The 24091-nt window shown below is 47.3% G+C and overlaps 1 pseudogene; it reads left to right on the plus strand.

The window, feature by feature from the left end:
* The window catches only part of LOC112241848, a 121616-nt pseudogene that overhangs the window by 90576 nt on the left and 6949 nt on the right, over positions 1-24091 (plus strand).

Genomic DNA, 24091 nt, shown 5'->3' on the forward strand with positions numbered 1-24091 from the left:
TACTGGTACAGAGTCAATGTGGAGGCTATATACAGGGTATTATGGTATAGAGTCAATGTGGAGGCTATATACAAGGGGTACAGGTACAGAGTCAACGTGGAGGTTATATACAGGGGTACCAGTACAGAGTCATTGTGGAGGCTATATACAGGGGGTACCGGTACAGAGTCAATGTGGAGGTTATATACAGGGGGTACCAATACAGAGTCAATGTGGAGGCTATATACAGGGGGTACCAGTACAGAGTCAATGTGGAGGCTATATACAGGGGGTACCGGTACAGAGTCAATGTGGAGGCTATATACAGGGTATTAGGGTACAGAGTCAATGTGGAGGCTATATACAAGGGGTACCTGTACAGAGTCAATGTGGAGGCTATATACAGGGGTTACCGCTACAGAGTCAATGTGGAGGCTATATCCACGGGGTACCGGTACAGAGTCAATGTGGAGACTATATACAGGGGGTACCGGTACAGAGGCAATGTGGAGGCTATATACAGGGGGTACCGGTACAGAGTCAATGTGGAGGCTATATACAGGGGGTACCGGTACAGAGTCAATGTGGAGGCTATATACAGGGGGTACCGGTACAGAGTCAATGTGGAGGCTATATACAGCGTATTATGGTAGAGAGTCAATGTGGAGGCTATATACAAGTGGTACCGGTACAGAGTCAATGTGGAGGCTATATACAGGGGGTACCTGTACAGAGTCAATGTGGAGGCTATATACAGGGGGTACCGGTACAGAGTCAATGTGGAGGCTATATACAGGGTATTACGGTACAGAGTCAACGTGGAGGTTATATACAGGGGGTGACCTTACAGAGTCAACGTGGAGGCTATATACAGGGTATTATGGTATAGAGTCAATGTGGAGGCTATATACAAGGGGTACCGGTACAAAGTCAATGTGGAGGCTATATACAGGGGTACCGGTACAGAGTCAATGTGGAGGCTATATACAGGGGGTACTGGTACAGAGTCAATGTGGAGGCTATATACAGGGTATTATGGTATAGAGTCAATGTGGAGGCTATATACAAGGGGTACAGGTACAGAGTCAACGTGGAGGTTATATACAGGGGGTACCAGTACAGAGTCATTGTGGAGGCTATATACAGGGGGTACCGGTACAGAGTCAACGTGGAGGTTATATACAGGGGGTACCAATACAGAGTCAATGTGGAGGCTATATACAGGGGGTACCAGTACAGAGTCAATGTGGAGGCTATATACAGGGGTACCGGTACAGAGTCAATGTGGAGGCTATATACAGGGTATTAGGGTACAGAGTCAATGTGGAGGCTATATACAAGGGGTACCTGTACAGAGTCAATGTGGAGGCTATATACAGGGGTTACCGCTACAGAGTCAATGTGGAGGCTATATCCACGGGGTACCGGTACAGAGTCAATGTGGAGACTATATACAGGGGTACCGGTACAGAGGCAATGTGGAGGCTATATACAGGGGGTACCGGTACAGAGTCAATGTGGAGGCTATATACAGGTGGTACCGGTACAGAGTCAATGTGGAGGCTATATACAGGGGGTACCGGTACAGAGTCAATGTGGAGGCTATATACAGCGTATTATGGTAGAGAGTCAATGTGGAGGCTATATACAAGTGGTACCGGTACAGAGTCAATGTGGAGGCTATATACAGTGGGTACCTGTACAGAGTCAATGTGGAGGCTATATACAGGGGGTACCTGTACAGAGTCAATGTGGAGGCTATATACAAGGGGTACCGGTACAGAGTCAATGGAGGCTATATACCAGGGGGGTACCTGTACAGAGTCAATGTGGAGGCTATATACAGGGGGTACCTGTACAGAGTCAATGTGGAGGCTATATACAGGGGGTACCTGTACAGAGTCAATGTGGAGGCTATATACAAGGGGTACCGGTACAGAGTCAATGTGGAGGCTATATACAGGGGTGTACCGGTACAGAGTCAATGTGGAGGCTATATACAGGGGGTACCTGTACAGAGTCAATGTGGAGGCTATATACAAGGGGTACCGGTACAGAGTCAATGTGGAGGCTATATACAGGGGTGTACCGGTACAGAGTCAATGTGGAGGCTATATACAGGGGGTACTGGTACAGAGTCAATGTGGAGGCTATATACAGGGGTACCGGTACAGAGTCAATGTGGAGGCTATATACAGGGTATTATGGTACAGAGTCAATGTGGAGGCTATATACAAGTGGTACCGGTACAGAGTCAATGTGGAGGCTATCTACAGGGGTACCTGTACAGAGTCAATGTGGAGGCTATATACAGGGGTACCGGTACAGAGTCAATGTGTAGGCTATATACAGGGGGTACCGGTACAGAGTCAATGTGGAGGCTATATACAGGGGGTACCGGTACAGAGTTAATGTGGAGGCTATATACAGGGGGTACCGGTACAGAGTCAATGTGGAGGCTATATGCAGGGGGTACCGGTACAGAGTGAATGTGGAGGCTATATACAGGGGGTACCGGTACAGAGTCAATGTGGAGGCTATATACAGGGGTACCGGTACAGAGTCAATGTGGAGGCTATATACAGGGGGGGTACAGAGTCAATGTGGAGGCTATATACAAGTGGTACCTGTACAGAGTCAATGTGGAGGCTATATACAGGGGGTACCGGTACAGAGTCAATGTGGAGGCTATATACAGGGTATTACGGTACAGAGTCAACGTGGAGGTTATATACAGGGGGTACCGTTACAGAGTCAACGTGGAGGCTATATACAGGGTATTATGGTATAGAGTCAATGTGGAGGCTATATACAAGGGGTACCGGTACAAAGTCAATGTGGAGGCTATATACAGGGGTACCGGTACAGAGTCAATGTGGAGGCTATATACAGGGGGTACTGGTACAGAGTCAATGTGGAGGCTATATACAGGGTATTATGGTATAGAATCAATGTGGAGGCTATATACAAGGGGTACAGGTACAGAGTCAATGTGGAGGTTATATACAGGGGTACCGGTACAGAGTCATTGTGGAGGCTATATACAGGGGTACCGGTACAGAGTCAACGTGGAGGTTATATACAGGGGTACCAATACAGAGTCAATGTGGAGGCTATATACAGGGGTACCAGTACAGAGTCAATGTGGAGGCTATATACAGGGGTACCGGTACAGAGTCAATGTGGAGGCTATATACAGGGTATTAGGGTACAGAGTCAATGTGGAGGCTATATACAAGGGTACCTGTACAGAGTCAATGTGGAGGCTATATACAGGGGTTACCGCTACAGAGTCAATGTGGAGGCTATATCCACGGGGTACCGGTACAGAGTCAATGTGGAGACTATATACAGGGGTACCGGTACAGAGGCAATGTGGAGGCTATATACAGGGGTACCGGTACAGAGTCAATGTGGAGGCTATATACAGGGGTACTGGTACAGAGTCAATGTGGAGGCTATATACAGGGTATTATGGTACAGAGTCAATGTGGAGGCTATATACAAGTGGTACCGGTACAGAGTCAATGTGGAGGCTATCTACAGGGGTACCTGTACAGAGTCAATGTGGAGGCTATATACAGGGGTACCGGTACAGAGTCAATGTGTAGGCTATATACAGGGGTACCGGTACAGAGTCAATGTGGAGGCTATATACAGGGGGTACCGGTACAGAGTTAATGTGGAGGCTATATACAGGGGTACCGGTACAGAGTCAATGTGGAGGCTATATGCAGGGGTACCGGTACAGAGTGAATGTGGAGGCTATATACAGGGGGTACCGGTACAGAGTCAATGTGGAGGCTATATACAGGGGGTACCGGTACAGAGTCAATGTGGAGGCTATATACAGGGTATTACGGTACAGAGTCAACGTGGAGGTTATATACAGGGGGTACCGTTACAGAGTCAACGTGGAGGCTATATACAGGGGGTACCGGTACAGAGTTAATGTGGAGGCTATATACACGGGGTACCGGTACAGAGTCAATGTGGAGGCTATATGCAGGGAGTACCGGTACAGAGTGAATGTGGAGGCTATATACAGGGGGTACCGGTACAGAGTCAATGTGGAGGCTATATACAGGGGGTACCGGTACAGAGTCAATGTGGAGGCTATATACAGGGTATTATGGTACAGAGTCAATGTGGAGGCTATATACAAGTGGTACCTGTACAGAGTCAATGTGGAGGCTATATACAGGGGGTACCGGTACAGAGTCAATGTGGAGGCTATATACAGGGTATTACGGTACAGAGTCAACGTGGAGGTTATATACAGGGGGTGACCTTACAGAGTCAACGTGGAGGCTATATACAGGGTATTATGGTATAGAGTCAATGTGGAGGCTATATACAAGGGGTACCGGTACAAAGTCAATGTGGAGGCTATATACAGGGGTACCGGTACAGAGTCAATGTGGAGGCTATATACAGGGGTACTGGTACAGAGTCAATGTGGAGGCTATATACAGGGTATTATGGTATAGAGTCAATGTGGAGGCTATATACAAGGGGTACAGGTACAGAGTCAACGTGGAGGTTATATACAGGGGTACCAGTACAGAGTCATTGTGGAGGCTATATACAGGGGGTACCGGTACAGAGTCAACGTGGAGGTTATATACAGGGGGTACCAATACAGAGTCAATGTGGAGGCTATATACAGGGGGCAACCAGTACAGAGTCAATGTGGAGGCTATATACAGGGGTACCGGTACAGAGTCAATGTGGAGGCTATATACAGGGTATTAGGGTACAGAGTCAATGTGGAGGCTATATACAAGGGGTACCTGTACAGAGTCAATGTGGAGGCTATATACAGGGGTTACCGCTACAGAGTCAATGTGGAGGCTATATCCACGGGGTACCGGTACAGAGTCAATGTGGAGACTATATACAGGGGGTACCGGTACAGAGGCAATGTGGAGGCTATATACAGGGGGTACCGGTACAGAGTCAATGTGGAGGCTATATACAGGGGGTACCGGTACAGAGTCAATGTGGAGGCTATATACAGGGGGTACCGGTACAGAGTCAATGTGGAGGCTATATACAGCGTATTATGGTAGAGAGTCAATGTGGAGGCTATATACAAGTGGTACCGGTACAGAGTCAATGTCGAGGCTATATACAGTGGGTACCTGTACAGAGTCAATGTGGAGGCTATATACAGGGGGTACCTGTACAGAGTCAATGTGGAGGCTATATACAAGGGGTACCGGTACAGAGTCAATGGAGGCTATATACCAGGGGGTACCTGTACAGAGTCAATGTGGAGGCTATATACAGGGGGTACCTGTACAGAGTCAATGTGGAGGCTATATACAAGGGGTACCGGTACAGAGTCAATGTGGAGGCTATATACAGGGGTGTACCGGTACAGAGTCAATGTGGAGGCTATATACAGGGGTACCTGTACAGAGTCAATGTGGAGGCTATATACAAGGGTACCGGTACAGAGTCAATGTGGAGGCTATATACAGGGGTGTACCGGTACAGAGTCAATGTGGAGGCTATATACAGGGGTACTGGTACAGAGTCAATGTGTAGGCTATATACAGGGGGTACCGGTACAGAGTCAATGTGGAGGCTATATACAGGGTATTATGGTACAGAGTCAATGTGGAGGCTATATACAAGTGGTACCGGTACAGAGTCAATGTGGAGGCTATCTACAGGGGGTACCTGTACAGAGTCAATGTGGAGGCTATATACAGGGGGTACCGGTACAGAGTCAATGTGTAGGCTATATACAGGGGGTACCGGTACAGAGTCAATGTGGAGGCTATATACAGGGGGTACCGGTACAGAGTTAATGTGGAGGCTATATACACGGGGTACCGGTACAGAGTCAATGTGGAGGCTATATGCAGGGGGTACCGGTACAGAGTGAATGTGGAGGCTATATACAGGGGGTACCGGTACAGAGTCAATGTGGAGGCTATATACAGGGGGTACCGGTACAGAGTCAATGTGGAGGCTATATACAGGGTATTATGGTACAGAGTCAATGTGGAGGCTATATACAAGTGGTACCTGTACAGAGTCAATGTGGAGGCTATATACAGGGGTACCGGTACAGAGTCAATGTGGAGGCTATATACAGGGTATTACGGTACAGAGTCAACGTGGAGGTTATATACAGGGGTACCGTTACAGAGTCAATGTGGAGGCTATATACAGGGTATTATGGTATAGAGTCAATGTGGAGGCTATATACAGGGGTACCGGTACAAAGTCAATGTGGAGGCTATATACAGGGGTACCGGTACAGAGTCAATGTGGAGGCTATATACAGGGGTACTGGTACAGAGTCAATGTGGAGGCTATATACAGGGTATTATGGTATAGAGTCAATGTGGAGGCTATATACAAGGGGTACAGGTACAGAGTCAACGTGGAGGTTATATACAGGGGGTACCGGTACACAGTCATTGTGGAGGCTATATACAGGGGGTACCGGTACAGAGTCAACGTGGAGGTTATATACAGGGGGTACCAATACAGAGTCAATGTGGAGGCTATATACAGGGGGTACCAGTACAGAGTCAATGTGGAGGCTATATACAGGGGGTACCGGTACAGAGTCAATGTGGAGGCTATATACAGGGTATTAGGGTACAGAGTCAATGTGGAGGCTATATACAAGGGGTACCTGTACAGAGTCAATGTGGAGGCTATATACAGGGGTTACCGCTACAGAGTCAATGTGGAGGCTATATCCACGGGGTACCGGTACAGAGTCAATGTGGAGACTATATACAGGGGGGTACCGGTACAGAGGCAATGTGGAGGCTATATACAGGGGTACCGGTACAGAGTCAATGTGGAGGCTATATACAGGGGTACTGGTACAGAGTCAATGTGGAGGCTATATACAGGGTATTATGGTACAGAGTCAATGTGGAGGCTATATACAAGTGGTACCGGTACAGAGTCAATGTGGAGGCTATCTACAGGGGTACCTGTACAGAGTCAATGTGGAGGCTATATACAGGGGTACCGGTACAGAGTCAATGTGTAGGCTATATACAGGGGGTACCGGTACAGAGTCAATGTGGAGGCTATATACAGGGGGTACCGGTACAGAGTTAATGTGGAGGCTATATACAGGGGTACCGGTACAGAGTCAATGTGGAGGCTATATGCAGGGGGTACCGGTACAGAGTCAATGTGGAGGCTATATACAGGGGTACCGGTACAGAGTCAATGTGGAGGCTATATACAGGGGGTACCGGTACAGAGTCAATGTGGAGGCTATATACAGGGTATTACGGTACAGAGTCAACGTGGAGGTTATATACAGGGGGTACCGTTACAGAGTCAACGTGGAGGCTATATACAGGGTGTACCGGTACAGAGTCATTGTGGAGGATATATACAGGGTGTTACGGTACAGAGTCAATGTGGAGGCTATATACAAGGGGTACCGGTACAAAGTCAATGTGGAGGCTATATACAGGGGTACCGGTACAGAGTCAATGTGGAGGCTATATACAGGGGGTACTGGTACAGAGTCAATGTGGAGGCTATATACAGGGTATTACGGTACAGAGTCAACGTGGAGGTTATATACAGGGGGTACCGTTACAGAGTCAACGTGGAGGCTATATACAGGGTGTACCGGTACAGAGTCATTGTGGAGGATATATACAGGGTGTTACGGTACAGAGTCAATGTGGAGGCTATATACAAGGGGTACCGGTACAGAGTCAATGTGGAGGCTATATACAGGGGGTACTGGTACAGAGTCAATGTGGAGGCTATATACAGGGTATTATGGTATAGAGTCAATGTGGAGGCTATATACAAGGGTACAGGTACAGAGTCAACGTGGAGGTTATATACAGGGGTACCGGTACAGAGTCATTGTGGAGGCTATATACAGGGGTACCGGTACAGAGTCAACGTGGAGGTTATATACAGGGGGCACCAATACAGAGTCAATGTGGAGGCTATATGCAGGGGGCACCGGTACAGAGTCAATGTGGAGGCTATATACAGGGGTACCGGTACAGAGTCAATGTGGAGGCTATATACAGGGGGTACCGGTACAGAGTCAATGGAGGCTATATACCAGGGGTACCTGTACAGAGTCAATGTGGAGGCTATATACAGGGGTACCTGTACAGAGTCAATCTGGAGGCTATATACAAGGGGTACCGGTACAGAGTCAATGTGGAGGCTATATACAGGGTATTATGGTACAGAGTCAATGTGGAGGCTATATACAAGTGGTACCGGTACAGAGTCAATGGAGGCTATATACCAGGGGGTACCTGTACAGAGTCAATGTGGAGGCTATATACAGGGGTACCTGTACAGAGTCAATCTGGAGGCTATATACAAGGGTACCGGTACAGAGTCAATGTGGAGGCTATATACAGGGGTGTACCGGTACAGAGTCAATGTGGAGGCTATATACAGGGGTACTGGTACAGAGTCAATGTGGAGGCTATATACAGGGTATTATGGTACAGAGTCAATGTGGAGGCTATATACAAGTGGTACCGGTACAGAGTCAATGTGGAGGCTATCTACAGGGGTACCTGTACAGAGTCAATGTGGAGGCTATATACAGGGGTACCGGTACAGAGTCAATGTGGAGGCTATATACAGGGGGCACCGGTACACAGTCAATGTGGAGGCTATATACAGGGGTACCGGTACAGAGTCAATGTGGAGGCTATATACAGGGGTACCGGTACAGAGTCAAGGTGTAGGCTATATACAGGGGTACCGGTACAGAGTCAATGTGGAGGCTATATATAGGGGTACCGGTACAGAGTTAATGTGGAGGCTATATACAGGGGTACCGGTACAGAGTCAATGTGGAGGCTATATACAGGGGTTACTGCTACAGAGTCAATGTGGAGGCTATATACAGGGGGCACCGGTACAGAGTCAATGTGGAGGCTATATACAGGGGTTACCGCTACAGAGTCAATGTGGAGGCTATATACAGGGGTACCGGTACAGAGTCAATGTGGAGACTATATACAGGGGGCACCGGTACAGAGGCAATGTGGAGGCTATATACAGGGGTACCGGTACAGAGTCAATGTGGAGGCTATATACAGGGGTACCGGTACAGAGTCAATGTGGAGGCTATATACAGGGGTACCGGTACAGAGTCAATGTGGAGGCTATATACAGGGGGTATTATGGTCTAGAGTCAATGTGGAGGCTATATACAAGGGGTACCGGTACAGAGTCAATGTGGAGGCTATATACAGGGGGTACCTGTACAGAGTCAATGTGGAGGCTATATACAGGGGGTACCGGTACAGAGTCAATGTGGAGGCTATATACAGGGGTACTTGTACTGAATCAATGTGGAGGCTATATACAGGGGGTACCGGTACAGAGTCAATGTGGAGGCTATATACAGGGGTACCGGTACAGAGTCAATGTGGAGGCTATATACAGGGGTACCGGTACAGAGTCAATGTGGAGGCTATATACAGGGGGTACCGGTACAGAGTCAATGTGGAGGCTATATACAGGGTATTATGGTACAGAGTCAATGTGGAGGCTATATACAGGGGTACCGGTACAGAGTCAATGGAGGCTATATACCAGGGGGTACCTGTACAGAGTCAATGTGGAGGCTATATACAGGGGGTACCTGTACAGAGTCAATGTGGAGGCTATATACAAGGGTACCGGTACAGAGTCAATGTGGAGGCTATATACAGGGGTGTACCGGTACAGAGTCAATGTGGAGGCTATATACAGGGGTACTGGTACAGAGTCAATGTGGAGGCTATATACAGGGGTATTATGGTACAGAGTCAATGTGGAGGCTATATACAAGTGGTACCGGTACAGAGTCAATGTGGAGGCTATATACAGGGGTACCTGTACAGAGACAATGTGGAGGCTATATACAGGGGTACCGGTACAGAGTCAATGTGGAGGCTATAACAGGGGTACCGGTACAGAGTCAATGTGGAGGCTATATACAGGGGGTACCGGTACAGAGTCAATGTGGAGGCTATATACAGGGGTACCGGTACAGAGTTAATGTGGAGGCTATATACAGGGGGTACCGGTACAGAGGCAATGTGGAGGCTATATACAGGGGGTACCGGTACAGAGTCAATGTGGAGGCTATATACAGGGGGTACCGGTACAGAGTCAATGTGGAGGCTATATACAAGTGGTACCTGTACAGAGTCAATGTGGAGGCTATATACAGGGGGTACCGGTACAGAGTCAATGTGGAGGCTATATACAGGGGGTACCGGTACAGAGTCAATGTGGAGGCTATATACAGGGTATTACGGTACAGAGTAAATGTGGAGGTTATATACAGGGGGTACCGTTACAGAGTCAACGTGGAGGCTATATACAGGGTGTACCGGTACAGAGTCATTGTGGAGGATATATACAGGGTGTTACGGTACAGAGTCAATGTGGAGGCTATATACAGGGGTACCGGTACAGAGTCAATGTGGAGGCTATATACAGGGGGTACTGGTACAGAGTCAATGTGGAGGCTATATACAGGGTATTATGGTATAGAGTCAATGTGGAGGCTATATACAAGGGGTACAGGTACAGAGTCAACGTGGAGGTTATATACAGGGGGTACCGGTACAGAGTCATTGTGGAGGCTATATACAGGGGGTACCGGTACAGAGTCAACGTGGAGGTTATATACAGGGGGTACCAATACAGAGTCAATGTGGAGGCTATATACAGGGGGTACCAGTACAGAGTCAATGTGGAGGCTATATACAGGGGGTACCGGTACAGAGTCAATGTGGAGGCTATATACAGGGTATTAGGGTACAGAGTCAATGTGGAGGCTATATACAAGGGGTACCTATACAGAGTCAATGTGGAGGCTATGTACAGGGTGTACCGGTACAGAGTCAATGTGGAGGCTATATACAGGGGGTACCGGTACAGAGTCAAGGTGTAGGCTATATACAGGGGGTACCGGTACAGAGTCAACGTGGAGGTTATATACAGGGGGTACCAATACAGAGTCAATGTGGAGGCTATATACAGGGGGTACCAGTACAGAGTCAATGTGGAGGCTATATACAGGGGGTACCGGTACAGAGTCAATGTGGAGGCTATATACAGGGTATTAGGGTACAGAGTCAATGTGGAGGCTATATACAAGGGGTACCTATACAGAGTCAATGTGGAGGCTATATACAGGGTGTACCGGTACAGAGTCAATGTGGAGGCTATATACAGGGGGCACCGGTACAGAGTCATTGTGGAGGCTATATACAGGGGTACCGGTACAGAGTCAACGTGGAGGTTATATACAGGGGGTACCTGTACAGAGTCAATGTGGAGGCTATATACAGGGGTACCAGTACAGAGTCAATGTGGAGGCTATATACAGGGGGCACCGGTACAGAGTCAATGTGGAGGCTATATACAGGGGTTAGGTACAGAGTCAATGTGGAGGCTATATACAAGGGGTACCGGTACAGAGTCAATGTGGAGGCTATATACAGGGGGTACCTATACAGAGTCAATGTGGAGGCTATATACAGGGGTACCGGTACAGAGTCAATGTGGAGGCTATATGCAGGGGGTACCGGTACAGAGTCAATGTGGAGGCTATATACAGGGGGTACCGGTACAGAGTCAATGTGGAGGCTATATACAGGGGTACCGGTACAGAGTCAATGTGGAGGCTATATACAGGGGTTAGGGTACAGAGTCAATGTGGAGGCTATATACAAGGGTACCGGTACAGAGTCAATGTGGAGGCTATATACATGGGGCACCTATACAGAGTCAATGTGGAGGCTATATACAGGGGGTACCGGTACAGAGTCAATGTGGAGGCTATATACAGGTGGTACCGGTACAGAGTCAATGTGGAGGCTATATACAGGGGAGTCACCTGGGGTACAGACAGTCAATGTGGAGGCTATATACAGGGGGTACCGGTACAGAGTCAATGTGGAGGCTATATACAGGGGGTACCGGTACAGAGTTAATGTGGAGGCTATATACAGGGGTACCGGTACAGAGTCAATGTGGAGGCTATATACAGGGGGTTACTGCTACAGAGTCAATGTGGAGGCTATATACAGGGGGTACTGGTACAGAGTCAATGTGGAGGCTATATACAGGGGTACCGGTACAGAGTCAATGTGGAGGCTATATACAGGGGTACTGCTACAGAGTCAATGTGGAGGCTACATACAGGGGGTACCGGTACAGAGGCAATGTGGAGGCTATATACAGGGGGTACCGGTACAGAGTCAATGTGGAGGCTATATACAGGGGTACCGGTACAGAGTCAATGTGGAGGCTATATACAGGGGGTACCTATACAGAGTCAATGTGGAGGCTATATACAGGGGTACCGATACAGAGTCAATGTGGAGGCTATATGCAGGGGGTACCGGTACAGAGTCAATGTGGAGGCTATATACAGGGGTACCGGTACAGAGTCAATGTGGAGGCTATATACAGGGTATTAGGGTACAGAGTCAATGTGGAGGCTATATACAAGGGGTACCGGTACAGAGTCAATGTGGAGGCTATATACATGGGGTACCTGTACAGAGTCAATGTGGAGGCTATATACAGGGGGTACCAATACAGAGTCAATGTGGAGACTATATACAAGTGGTACCAGTACAGAGTCAATGTGGAGGCTATATACAGGGGATTACGGTACAGAGTCAACGTGGAGGTTATATACAGGGGGTACCGGTACAGAGTCAATGTGGAGGCTATATACAGGGGGTACCGGTACAGAGTCAATGTGGAGGCTATATACAGGGGTACCGGTACAGAGTCAATGTGGAGGCTATATACAGGGGGTACTGCTACAGAGTCAATGTGGAGGCTATATACAGGGGGTACTGGTACAGAGTCAATGTGGAGGCTATATACAGGGGGTACCGGTACAGAGTCAATGTGGAGGCTATATACAGGGTACTGCTACAGAGTCAATGTGGAGGCTATATACAGGGGGTACCGGTACAGAGTCAATGTGGAGGCTATATACAGGGGTACCGGTACAGAGTCAATGTGGAGGCTATATACAGGGGGTACCGGTACAGAGTCAATGTGGAGGCTATATACATGGGGTACCTATACAGAGTCAATGTGGAGGCTATATACAGGGGGTACCGATACAGAGTCAATGTGGAGGCTATATGCAGGGGGTACCGGTACAGAGTCAATGTGGAGGCTATATACAGGGGGTACCGGTACAGAGTCAATGTGGAGGCTATATACAGGGGGTACCGGTACAGAGTCAATGTGGAGGCTATATACAGGGTATTAGGGTACAGAGTCAATGTGGAGGCTATATACAAGGGGTACCGGTACAGAGTCAATGTGGAGGCTATATACATGGGGTACCTATACAGAGTCAATGTGGAGGCTATATACAGGGGGTACCGATACAGAGTCAATGTGGAGGCTATATACAAGTGGTACCGGTACAGAGTCAATGTGGAGGCTATATACCAGGGGGTACCTGTACAGAGTCAAGGTGTAGGCTATATACAGGGCGTACCGGTACAGAGTCAATGTGGAGGCTATATATAGGGGGTACCGGTACAGAGTTAATGTGGAGGCTATATACAGGGGGTACCGGTACAGAGTCAATGTGGAGGCTATATACAGGGGTACTGCTACAGAGTCAATGTGGAGGCTATATACAGGGGTACTGGTACAGAGTTAATGTGGAGGCTATATACAGGGGGTACCGGTACAGAGTCAATGTGGAGGCTATATACAGGGGTTACTGCTACAGAGTCAATGTGGAGGCTATATACAGGGGTACCGGTACAGAGGCAATGTGGAGGCTATATACAGGGGTACCGGTACAGAGTCAATGTGGAGGCTATATACAGGGGTACCGGTACAGAGTCAATGTGGAGGCTATATACAGGGGGTACCGGTACAGAGTCAATGTGGAGGCTATATACAGCGTATTATGGTAGAGAGTCAATGTGGAGGCTATATACAAGTGGTACCGGTACAGAGTCAATGTGGAGGCTATATACAGGGGTACCTGTACAGAGTCAATGTGGAGGCTATATACAGGGGTACCGGTACAGAGTCAATGTGGAGGCTATATACAGGGGTGCCTGTACAGAGTCAATGTGTAGGCTATATACAAGGGGTACCGGTACAGAGTCAATGTGGAGGCTATATACAGGGGGTACCGGTACAGAGTCATTGTGGAGGCTATATACAGGGGGTACCGGTACAGAGTCAACGTGGAGGTTATATACAGGGGTACCAATACAGAGTCAATGTGGAGGCTATATACAGGGGGGCACCAGTACAGAGTCAATGTGGAGGCTATATACAGGGGGTACCGGTACAGAGTCAATGTGGAGGCTATATACAGGGGGTACCGGGTACAGAGTCAATGTGGAGGCTATATACAGGGGTACCGGTACAGAGTCAATGTGGAGGCTATATACATGGGGTACCTATACAGAGTCAATGTGGAGGCTATATACAGGGGGTACCGATACAGAGTCAATGTGGAGGCTATATGCAGGGGGTACCGGTACAGAGTCAATGTGGAGGCTATATACAGGGTATTAGGGTACAGAGTCAATGTGGAGGCTATATACAAGGGTACCGGTACAGAGTCAAAGTGGAGGCTATATACAGGGGGTACCTATACAGAGTCAATGTGGAGGCTATATACAGGGGGTACCGGTACAGAGTCAATGTGGAGGCTATATACAGGGGTACCGGTACAGAGTCAATGTGGAGGCTATATACAGGGGTACCTGTACAGAGTCAAGGTGTAGGCTATATACAGGGGTACCGGTACAGAGTCAATGTGGAGGCTATATACAGGGGTACCGGTACAGAGTCAATGTGGAGGCTATATACAGGGGGTACCGGTACAGAGTCAATGTGGAGGCTATATACAGGGGTTACCGCTACAGAGTCAATGTGGAGGCTATATACAGGGGTACCGGTACAGAGTCAATGTGGAGGCTATATACAGGGGTTACCGCTACAGAGTCAATGTGGAGGCTATATACAGGGGGTACCGGTACAGAGTCAATGTGGAGACTATATACAGGGGTACCGGTACAGAGGCAATGTGGAGGCTATATACAGGGGGCACCGGTACAGAGGCAATGTGGAGGCTATATACAGGGGGTACCGGTACAGAGTCAATGTGGAGGCTATATACAGGGGTACCGGTACAGAGTCAATGTGGAGGCTATATACAGGGGGCATTAGGTACAGAGTCAATGTGGAGGCTATATACAAGGGGTACCGGTACAGAGTCAATGTGGAGGCTATATACAGGGGGTACCTGTACAGAGTCCATGTGGAGGCTATATACAGGGGGTACCGATACAGAGTCAATGTGGAGGCTATATGCAGGGGTACCGGTACAGAGTCAATGTGGAGGCTATATACAGGGGGTACCGGTACAGAGTCAATGTGGAGGCTATATACAGGGGTACCGGTACAGAGTCAATGTGGAGGCTATATACAGGGTATTATGGTACAGAGTCAATGTGGAGGCTATATACAGGGGGCACCGGTACAGAGTCAATGTGGAGGCTATATACAGGGGGTACCGGTACAGAGTCAATGTGGAGGCTATATGCAGGGGTACCGGTACAGAGTGAATGTGGAGGCTATATACAGGGGGTACCGGTACAGAGTCAACGTGGAGGTTATATACAGGGGGTACCGTTACAGAGTCAACGTGGAGGCTATATACAGGGTGTACCGGTACAGAGTCATTGTGGAGGATATATACAGGGTGTTACGGTACAGAGTCAATGTGGAGGCTATATACAGGGTATTATGGTACAGAGTCAATGTGGAGGCTATATACAAGTGGTACCGGTACATCGTCAATGTGGATGCTATATACAGTGGGTACCTGTACAGAGTCAATGTGGAGGCTATATACAGGGGGTACCGGTACAGAGTCAATGTGGAGGCTATATACAAGGGGTACCGGTACAGAGTCAATGTGGAGGCTATATACAAGGGGTACCGGTACAGAGTCAATGTGGAGGCTATATACAGGGGGTACCGGTACAGAGTCAATGTGGAGGCTATATACAGGAGGTACCGGTACAGAGTCAATGTGGAGGCTATATACAGGGTATTATGGTACAGAGTCAATGTGGAGGCTATATACAAGGGGTACAGGTACAGAGTCAACGTGGAGGTTATATACAGGGGGTACCGTTACAGAGTCAACGTGGAGGCTATATACAGGGTGTACTGGTACAGAGTCATTGTGGAGGCTATATACAGGGGGTACCGGTACAGAGTCAACGTGGAGGTTATATACAGAGGGTACCAATACAGAGTCAATGTGGAGGCTATATACAGGGGGTACCGGTACAGAGTCAATGTGGAGGCTATATACAGGGTATTAGGGTACAGAGTCAATGTGGAGGCTATATACAAGGGGTACCGGTACAGAGTCAATGTGGAGGCTATATACAGGGGTACCTGTACAGAGTCAATGTGGAGGCTATATACAGGGTGTACCGGTACAGAGTCAATGTGGAGGCTATATACAGGGGGTACCGGTACAGAGTCAAGGTGTAGGCTATATACAGGGGGTACCGGTACAGAGTCAATGTGGAGGCTATATACAGGGGTACCGGTACAGAGTCAATGTGGAGGCTATATACAGGGGTACCGGTACAGAGTCAATGTGGGGGCTATATACAGCGTATTATGGTAGAGAGTCAATGTGGAGGCTATATACAAGTGGTACCGGTACAGAGTCAATGTGGAGGCTATATACAGGGGGTACCAGTACAGAGTCAATGTGGAGGCTATATACAGGGGTACCGGTACAGAGTCAATGTGGAGGCTATATACAGGGTATTAGGGTACAGAGTCAATGTGGAGGCTATATACAAGGGGTACCGGTACAGAGTCAATGTGGAGGCTATATACAGGGGTACCTGTACAGAGTCAATGTGGAGGCTATATACAGGGTGTACCGTTAGAGTCAATGTGGAGGCTATATACAGGGGGTACCGGTACAGAGTCAAGGTGTAGGCTATATACAGGGGTACCGGTACAGAGTCAATGTGGAGGCTATATATAGGGGGTACCGGTACAGAGTTAATGTGGAGGCTATATACAGGGGGTACCGGTACAGAGTCAATGTGGAGGCTATATACAGGGTGTTACGGTACAGAGTCAATGTGGAGGCTATATACAGGGGGTACCGGTACAGAGTCAATGTGGAGGCTATATACAGGGGGTACCAGTACAGAGTCAATGTGGAGGCTATATACTGGGGGTAAAGGTACAGAGTCAATGTGGAGGCTATATACAGGGTATTATGGTACAGAGTCAATGTGGAGGCTACATGCAAGTGGTACCGGTACAGAGTCAATGTGGAGGCTATATACAGGGGTACCTGTACAGAGTCAATGTGGAGGCTATATACAGGGGTACCGGTACAGAGTCAATGTGGAGGCTGTATACAGGGGGTACCTGTACAGAGTCAATGTGGAGGCTATATACAGGGGTGTACCGGTACAGAGTCAATGTGGAGGCTATATACAGGGGGTACTGGTACAGAGTCAATGTGGAGGCTATATACAGGGGTACCGGTACAGAGTCAATGTGGAGGCTATATACAGGGGGTACCGGTACAGAGGCAATGTAGAGGCTATATACAGGGGTACCGGTACAGAGTCAATGTGGAGGCTATATACAGGGGTACCGGTACAGAGTCAATGTGGAGGCTATATACAGGGTATTAGGGTACAGAGTCAATGTGGAGGCTATATACAAGGGGTACCGGTACAGAGTCAATGTGGAGGCTATATACATGGGGTACCTGTACAGAGTCAATGTGGAGGCTATACAGGGGTACCAATACAGAGTCAATGGGAGACTATATACCAATACCAGTACAGTCAATGTGGAGGCTATATACAGGGTATTACGGTACAGAGTCAACGTGGAGGTTATATACAGGGGTACCGTTACAGAGTCAATGTGGAGGCTATATCAATGTGTAGGCTATATACAGGGGTACCGGTACAGAGTCAATGTGGAGGCTATATACAGGGGTACCGGTACAGAGTCAATGTGGAGGATATATACAGGGTGTTACGGTACAGAGTCAATGTGGAGGCTATATACAGGGGCTACCGCTACAGAGTCAATGTGGAGGCTATATACAGGGGGTACCGGTACAGAGTCAATGTGGAGGCTGTATACAGGTTGTACCGGTACAGAGTCAATGTGGAGGCTATATACAGGGGGTACCAGTACAGAGTCAATGTGGAGGCTATATACAGGGGGTACCGGTACAGAGTCAATGTGGTTGCTATATACAGGGGGTACCGGTACAGAGTCAATGTGGAGGCTATATACAGGGGTTACCGCTACAGAGTCAATGTGGAGGCTATATACAGGGGTACCTGTACAGAGTCAATGTGGAGGCTATATACAGAGGGGACCAGGGGTACAGAGTCAATGTGGAGGCTATATACAGGGGGTACCTGTACAGAGTCAATGTGGAGGCTATATACAGGGGGTACCGGTACAGAGTCAATGTGGAGGCTATATACAGGGGGTACTGGTACAGAGTCAATGTGGAGGCTATATACAGGGTATTATGGTACAGAGTCAATGTGGAGGCTATATACAAGTGGTACCAGTACAGAGTCAATGTGGAGGCTATATACAGGGTATTACGGTACAGAGTCAACGTGGAGGTTATATACAGGGGGTACCGTTACAGAGTCAACGTGGAGGCTATATACAGGGTGTACCGGTACAGAGTCATTGTGGAGGATATATACAGGGTGTTACGGTACAGAGTCAATGTGGAGGCTATATACAGGGGGTACCGGTACAGAGTCAATGTGGAGGATATATACAGGGGGTACCGGTACAGAGTCAATGTGGAGGCTATATACAGGGGGTACCGGTACAGAGTCAATGTGGAGGCTATGTACAGGGGGTACCGGTACAGAGTCAATGTGGAGGCTATATACAGGGGGTACCGGTACAGAGTCAACGTGGTGGTTATATACAGGGGGTACCGGTACAGAGTCAACATGCTGGGGCAACGGTGTCAAGATAATTGAGGTAAGCACATTTTTAAAAGACAAGGTAAAGGATTTCACCTATTTCTCCTTGGCCCTGGATCAGAGCAATGATGCACCTGACACGGCTCAGTTGTTGATAATCTTACGAGGTCATAACCCCAGACTTTGAAATTACAGAGGAGATTGCTTCAGTGCAGTCAATGAAGTGCACAACCACAGGGAAATATTTATTGGAGGTTAACAAGCGTGTGGCAAAGCTGGGACTTGAAAAGTTATCCAGTGTGACCACTGTTGGGTGCCCAAACTAGACAGGAAAAACCGTTAACCTTTTGAAAAGGATACAAGATCAAGTAGCTGAGCTGAACCCAGATCAGACAATTATTTTCCTGCATTGCATTATTCATCAGGAGGTGCTCTGTTAATGTGTTCTGAAAATGAGCCATGTTGTGGAAACAGTCACTAAAGTGGTAAACTTCATAAGAGCAAAATCTTTAAACCACAGGCAGTTTGTCTCACTTGTACAGCCTTGTCAAAGCCTTCAAGGGAAAATTACTACTCCTGACCTGTCAAGTAGAAGCCAACAATGTCCCCCACCTTCCGACACTACTAGTCTGTTCCCTATCAGATGACAACAATCTCTCCCACCTTCCGACACTACTAGTCTGTTCCCTATCAGATGACAACAATCTCTCCCACCTTCCGACACCACTAGTCTGTTCCCTATCAGATGACCTTCTGACACTACTAGTCTGTTCCCTATCAGATGACAACAATCTCTCCCACCTTCTGACAATACTAGTCTGTTCCCTATCAGATGACAACAATCTCTCCCACCTTCCGACAATACTAGTCTGTTCCCTATCAGATGACAACAATCTCCCCCACCTCCCGACACTCCTATTCTGTTCCCTATCAGATGACCTACTGACACTACTAGTCTGTTCCCTATCAGATGACCTACCGACACTACTAGTCTGTTCCCTATCAGATGACAACAGTCTGACCCACCTTCTGACACTACTAGTCTGTTCCCTATCAGATGACAACAATCTCCCCCACCTTCTGACACTACTAGTCTGTTCCCTATCAGATGACAACAGTCTGACCCACCTTCCGACACTACTAGTCTGTTCCCTATCAGATGACAACAATCTCCCCCACCTTCTGACACTACTAGTCTGTTTCCTATCAGATGACAACAGTCTGACCCACCTTCTGATACTACCAGTCTGTTCCCTATCAGATGACCTACCGACACTACTAGTCTGTTCCCTATCAGATGACAACAGTCTGACCCACCTTCTGATACTACTAGTCTGTTCCCTATCAGATGACCTACCGATACTACCAGTCTGTTCCCTATCAGATGACCTACCGACACTACTAGTCTGTTCCCTATCAGATGATAACAGTCTGTTCCCTATCAGATGACAACAGTCTGACCCAAATTCTGATACTACTAGTCTGTTCCCTATCAGATGACCTACCAATACTACCAGTCTGTTCCCTATCAGATGACCTACCGACACTACTAGTCTGTTCCCTATCAGATGACAACAGTCTGACCCACCTTCTGATACTACCAGTCTGTTCCCTATCAGATGACCTACCGACACTACTAGTCTGTTCCCTATCAGATGACAACAGTCTGACCCACCTTCTGATACTACTAGTCTGTTCCCTATCAGATGACCTACCGATACTACTAGTCTGTTCCCTATCAGATGACACTACTAGTCTGTTCCCTATCAGATGACCTACTGACACTACTAGTCTGTTCCCTATCAGATGACCTACTGACACTACTAGTCTGTTCCCTATCAGATGACCTACTGACACTACTAGTCTGTTCCCTATCAGATGACCTACCGACACTACTAGTCTGTTCCCTATCAGATGACCTACCGACACCACTAGTCTGTTCCCTATCAGATGACCTACCGACACCACTAGTCTGTTCCCTATCAGATGACCTTCTGACACTACTAGTCTGTTCCCTATCAGATGACCTACTGACACTACTAGTCTGTTCCCTATCAGATGACCTTCTGACACTACTAGTCTGTTCCCTATCAGATGACCTTCTGACACTACTAGTCTGTTCCCTATCAGATGACCTACTGACACTACTAGTCTGTTCCCTATCAGATGACCTACTGACACTACTAGTCTGTTCCCTATCAGATGACCTTCTGACACTACTAGTCTGTTCCCTATCAGATGACCTACTGACACTACTAGTCTGTTCCCTATCAGATGACCTACCGACACTACTAGTCTGTTCCCTATCAGATGACCTACCGACACTACTAGTCTGTTCCCTATCAGATGACCTACCGACACCACTAGTCTGTTCCCTATCAGATGACCTACCGACACTACTAGTCTGTTCCCTATCAGATGACCTACCGACACTACTAGTCTGTTCCCTATCAGATGACCTACTGACACTACTAGTCTGTTCCCTATCAGATGACCTACCGACACTACTAGTCTGTTCCCTATCAGATGACACTACTAGTCTGTTCCCTATCAGATGACCTACTGACACTACTAGTCTGTTCCCTATCAGATGACCAGAGGGAGAAGTATACATCTCTGCTGCGTGCTTTGAACGGTGACTTTTCTCATCGTTTTGAGGATTTCAAAGTGTTGGAAAATGACATGCTGTTGGTTTCCTCTCCTTTCACCTTCAATGTGGATAACGCTCCCACTGACCTGCAACTTGAGCTGATCCATCTTCAGTCTGATGCAGTGATTGGAGAACTATTCAAAACAATGTCACTGACGAGCTTCTATGCATCTCTCAATGAACAAAACTTTCCTAAGATTAGGAGTCATGCTCAGAAGATGTTTGTACTGTTTGGGTCAACCTATGTATGTGAACAGACATTTTCAGTGATGAAATATAACAAGTCAAGGCACAGATCATCTCTTACTGACTCTCACCTCTCAGTAATACTGCACATAGCGACATCAGAAACTATACCTGACTTTACTGCTCTAGTCCTTCCAGTTCTCTGCTGCCAATGACTGGAACGAATTTTAAAAAATCACTGAAGGTGGAGACTCATATCTCCCTCACAAACTTTAAGCATCAGCTGTCAGAGCAGCTCACAGATCATTGCACCTGTACACAGCCCATCTGTAAAAGCCCATCCAACTACCTCATCCCCATATTGTTATTTGTTTTTGTTCCTTTGCACCCCAGTATCTCTACTTGCACATTCATCTTCTGCACGTCTATCATTCCAGTATTTAATTGCTAAATTGTAATTACTTCGCCACTACAGCCTATTTATTGCCTTAACTCCCTAATCTTACCTCATTTGCACACCCTGTACATAGACTTCCTATTGTGTTATTGTTTGTTTATTCCATGTGTAACTCTGTGTTATTGTTTGTTTATTCCATGTGTAACTCTGTGTTGTTGTTTGTTTATTCCATGTGTAACTCTGTGTTGTTGTTTGTGTCTCACTGCTTTGCTTTATCTTGGCCAGGTCGCAACTGGCCTACCTGGTTAAATAAAGGTGAAATAAATAAAATATTCAATGCCCATCAGAGACTTCACTGCTCACACTGATTGAGTAGTTTAAATGTGATATTGAGCTCTCTCTCCTTCTTGTGTTTTTGTGCATTACCGTTAACAAGAGTTCTGTCCGTGGTGCTGAATGCAGTGTACTTTTACCTAGATCTTCATAATGAAAAGACCTACCAAAAGGAGAACTTGGATGTGGTTTATTTCTGTGCATGTTAAAACACTAAGGTAAGTTGCATATCTGGACGTGATTTACAGTAGATATATCTGTCAACACAGTCATACACATGATGTATAATCCTGTAATATGATTCTGGCCGGTGATGGCAAAAAATATATTCTAATATGGCCCTCCATGGAAAATAATTGCCCAGGCCTGTTCTAGTTAGTAACTTACAGTAGCTGTATTCCAGGCCTGTTCTAGTTAGTAACTTACAGTAGCTGTATTCCAGGCCTGTTCTAGTTAGTAACTTACAGTAGCTGTATTCCAGGCCTGTTCTAGTTAGTAACTTACAGTAGCTGTATTCCAGGCCTGTTCTAGGCCTGTTCTTCCAGGCCTGTTCTAGTAACTTACAGTAGCTGTATTCCAGGCCTGTTCTAGTTAACTTACAGTAACTGTTCTACAGTAGCTGTATTCCAGGCCTGTTCTAGTTAGTAACTTACAGTAGCTGTATTCCAGGCCTGTTCTAGTTAGTAATTTACAGTAGCTGTATTCCAGGCCTGTTCTAGTTAGTAACTTACAGTAGCTGTATTCCAGGCCTGTTCTAGTTAGTAACTTACAGTAGCTGTATTCCAGGCCTGTTCTAGTTAGTAATTTACAGTAGCTGTATTCCAGGCCTGTTCTAACATGCTGATCATTTATGAACATTTGAACATCTTGGCCATGTTCTGTTATAATCTCCACCCGGCACAGCCAGAAGAGGACTGGCCACCCCACATATGCTCTCTCTAATTCTCTCTTTTTTTCTCTCTCTCGGAGGAGCTGAGCCCTAGGACCATGCCCCAGGACTACCTGACATGATGACTCCTTGCTGTCCCCAGTCCATCTGACCGTGCTGCTGCTCCAGTTTCAACTGTTCTGCCTTATTATTATACGACCATGCTGGTCATTTATGAACATTTGAACATCTTGGCCATGTTCTGTTATAATCTCCACCCGGCACAGCCAGAAGAGGACTGGCCACCCCACATAGCCTGGTTCCTCTCTAGGTTTCTTCCTAGGTTTTGGCCTTTCTAGGGAGTTTTTCCTAGCCACCGTGCTTCTACACCTGCATTGCTTGCTGTTTGGGGTTTTAGGCTGGGTTTCTGTACAGCACTTTGAGATATCAGCTGATGTACGAAGGGCTATATAAATAAATTTGATTTGATTTGATTCTAGTTAGTAACTTACAGTAGCTGTATTCCAGGCCTGTTCTAGTTAGTAACTTACAGTAGCTGTATTCCGACAGAACAGGCCTGTTCTAGGGCGTGTAAAATGGTCAGAGTGAGGTGTTCTCTCACTTGTGTCTGGAAGTAGCTAGCTAGTAAGCTAGGAAAC

The sequence above is a fragment of the Oncorhynchus tshawytscha genome, linkage group LG16 (genome assembly GCF_018296145.1).
Source record: "Oncorhynchus tshawytscha isolate Ot180627B linkage group LG16, Otsh_v2.0, whole genome shotgun sequence".
NCBI lineage: Eukaryota > Metazoa > Chordata > Actinopteri > Salmoniformes > Salmonidae > Oncorhynchus > Oncorhynchus tshawytscha.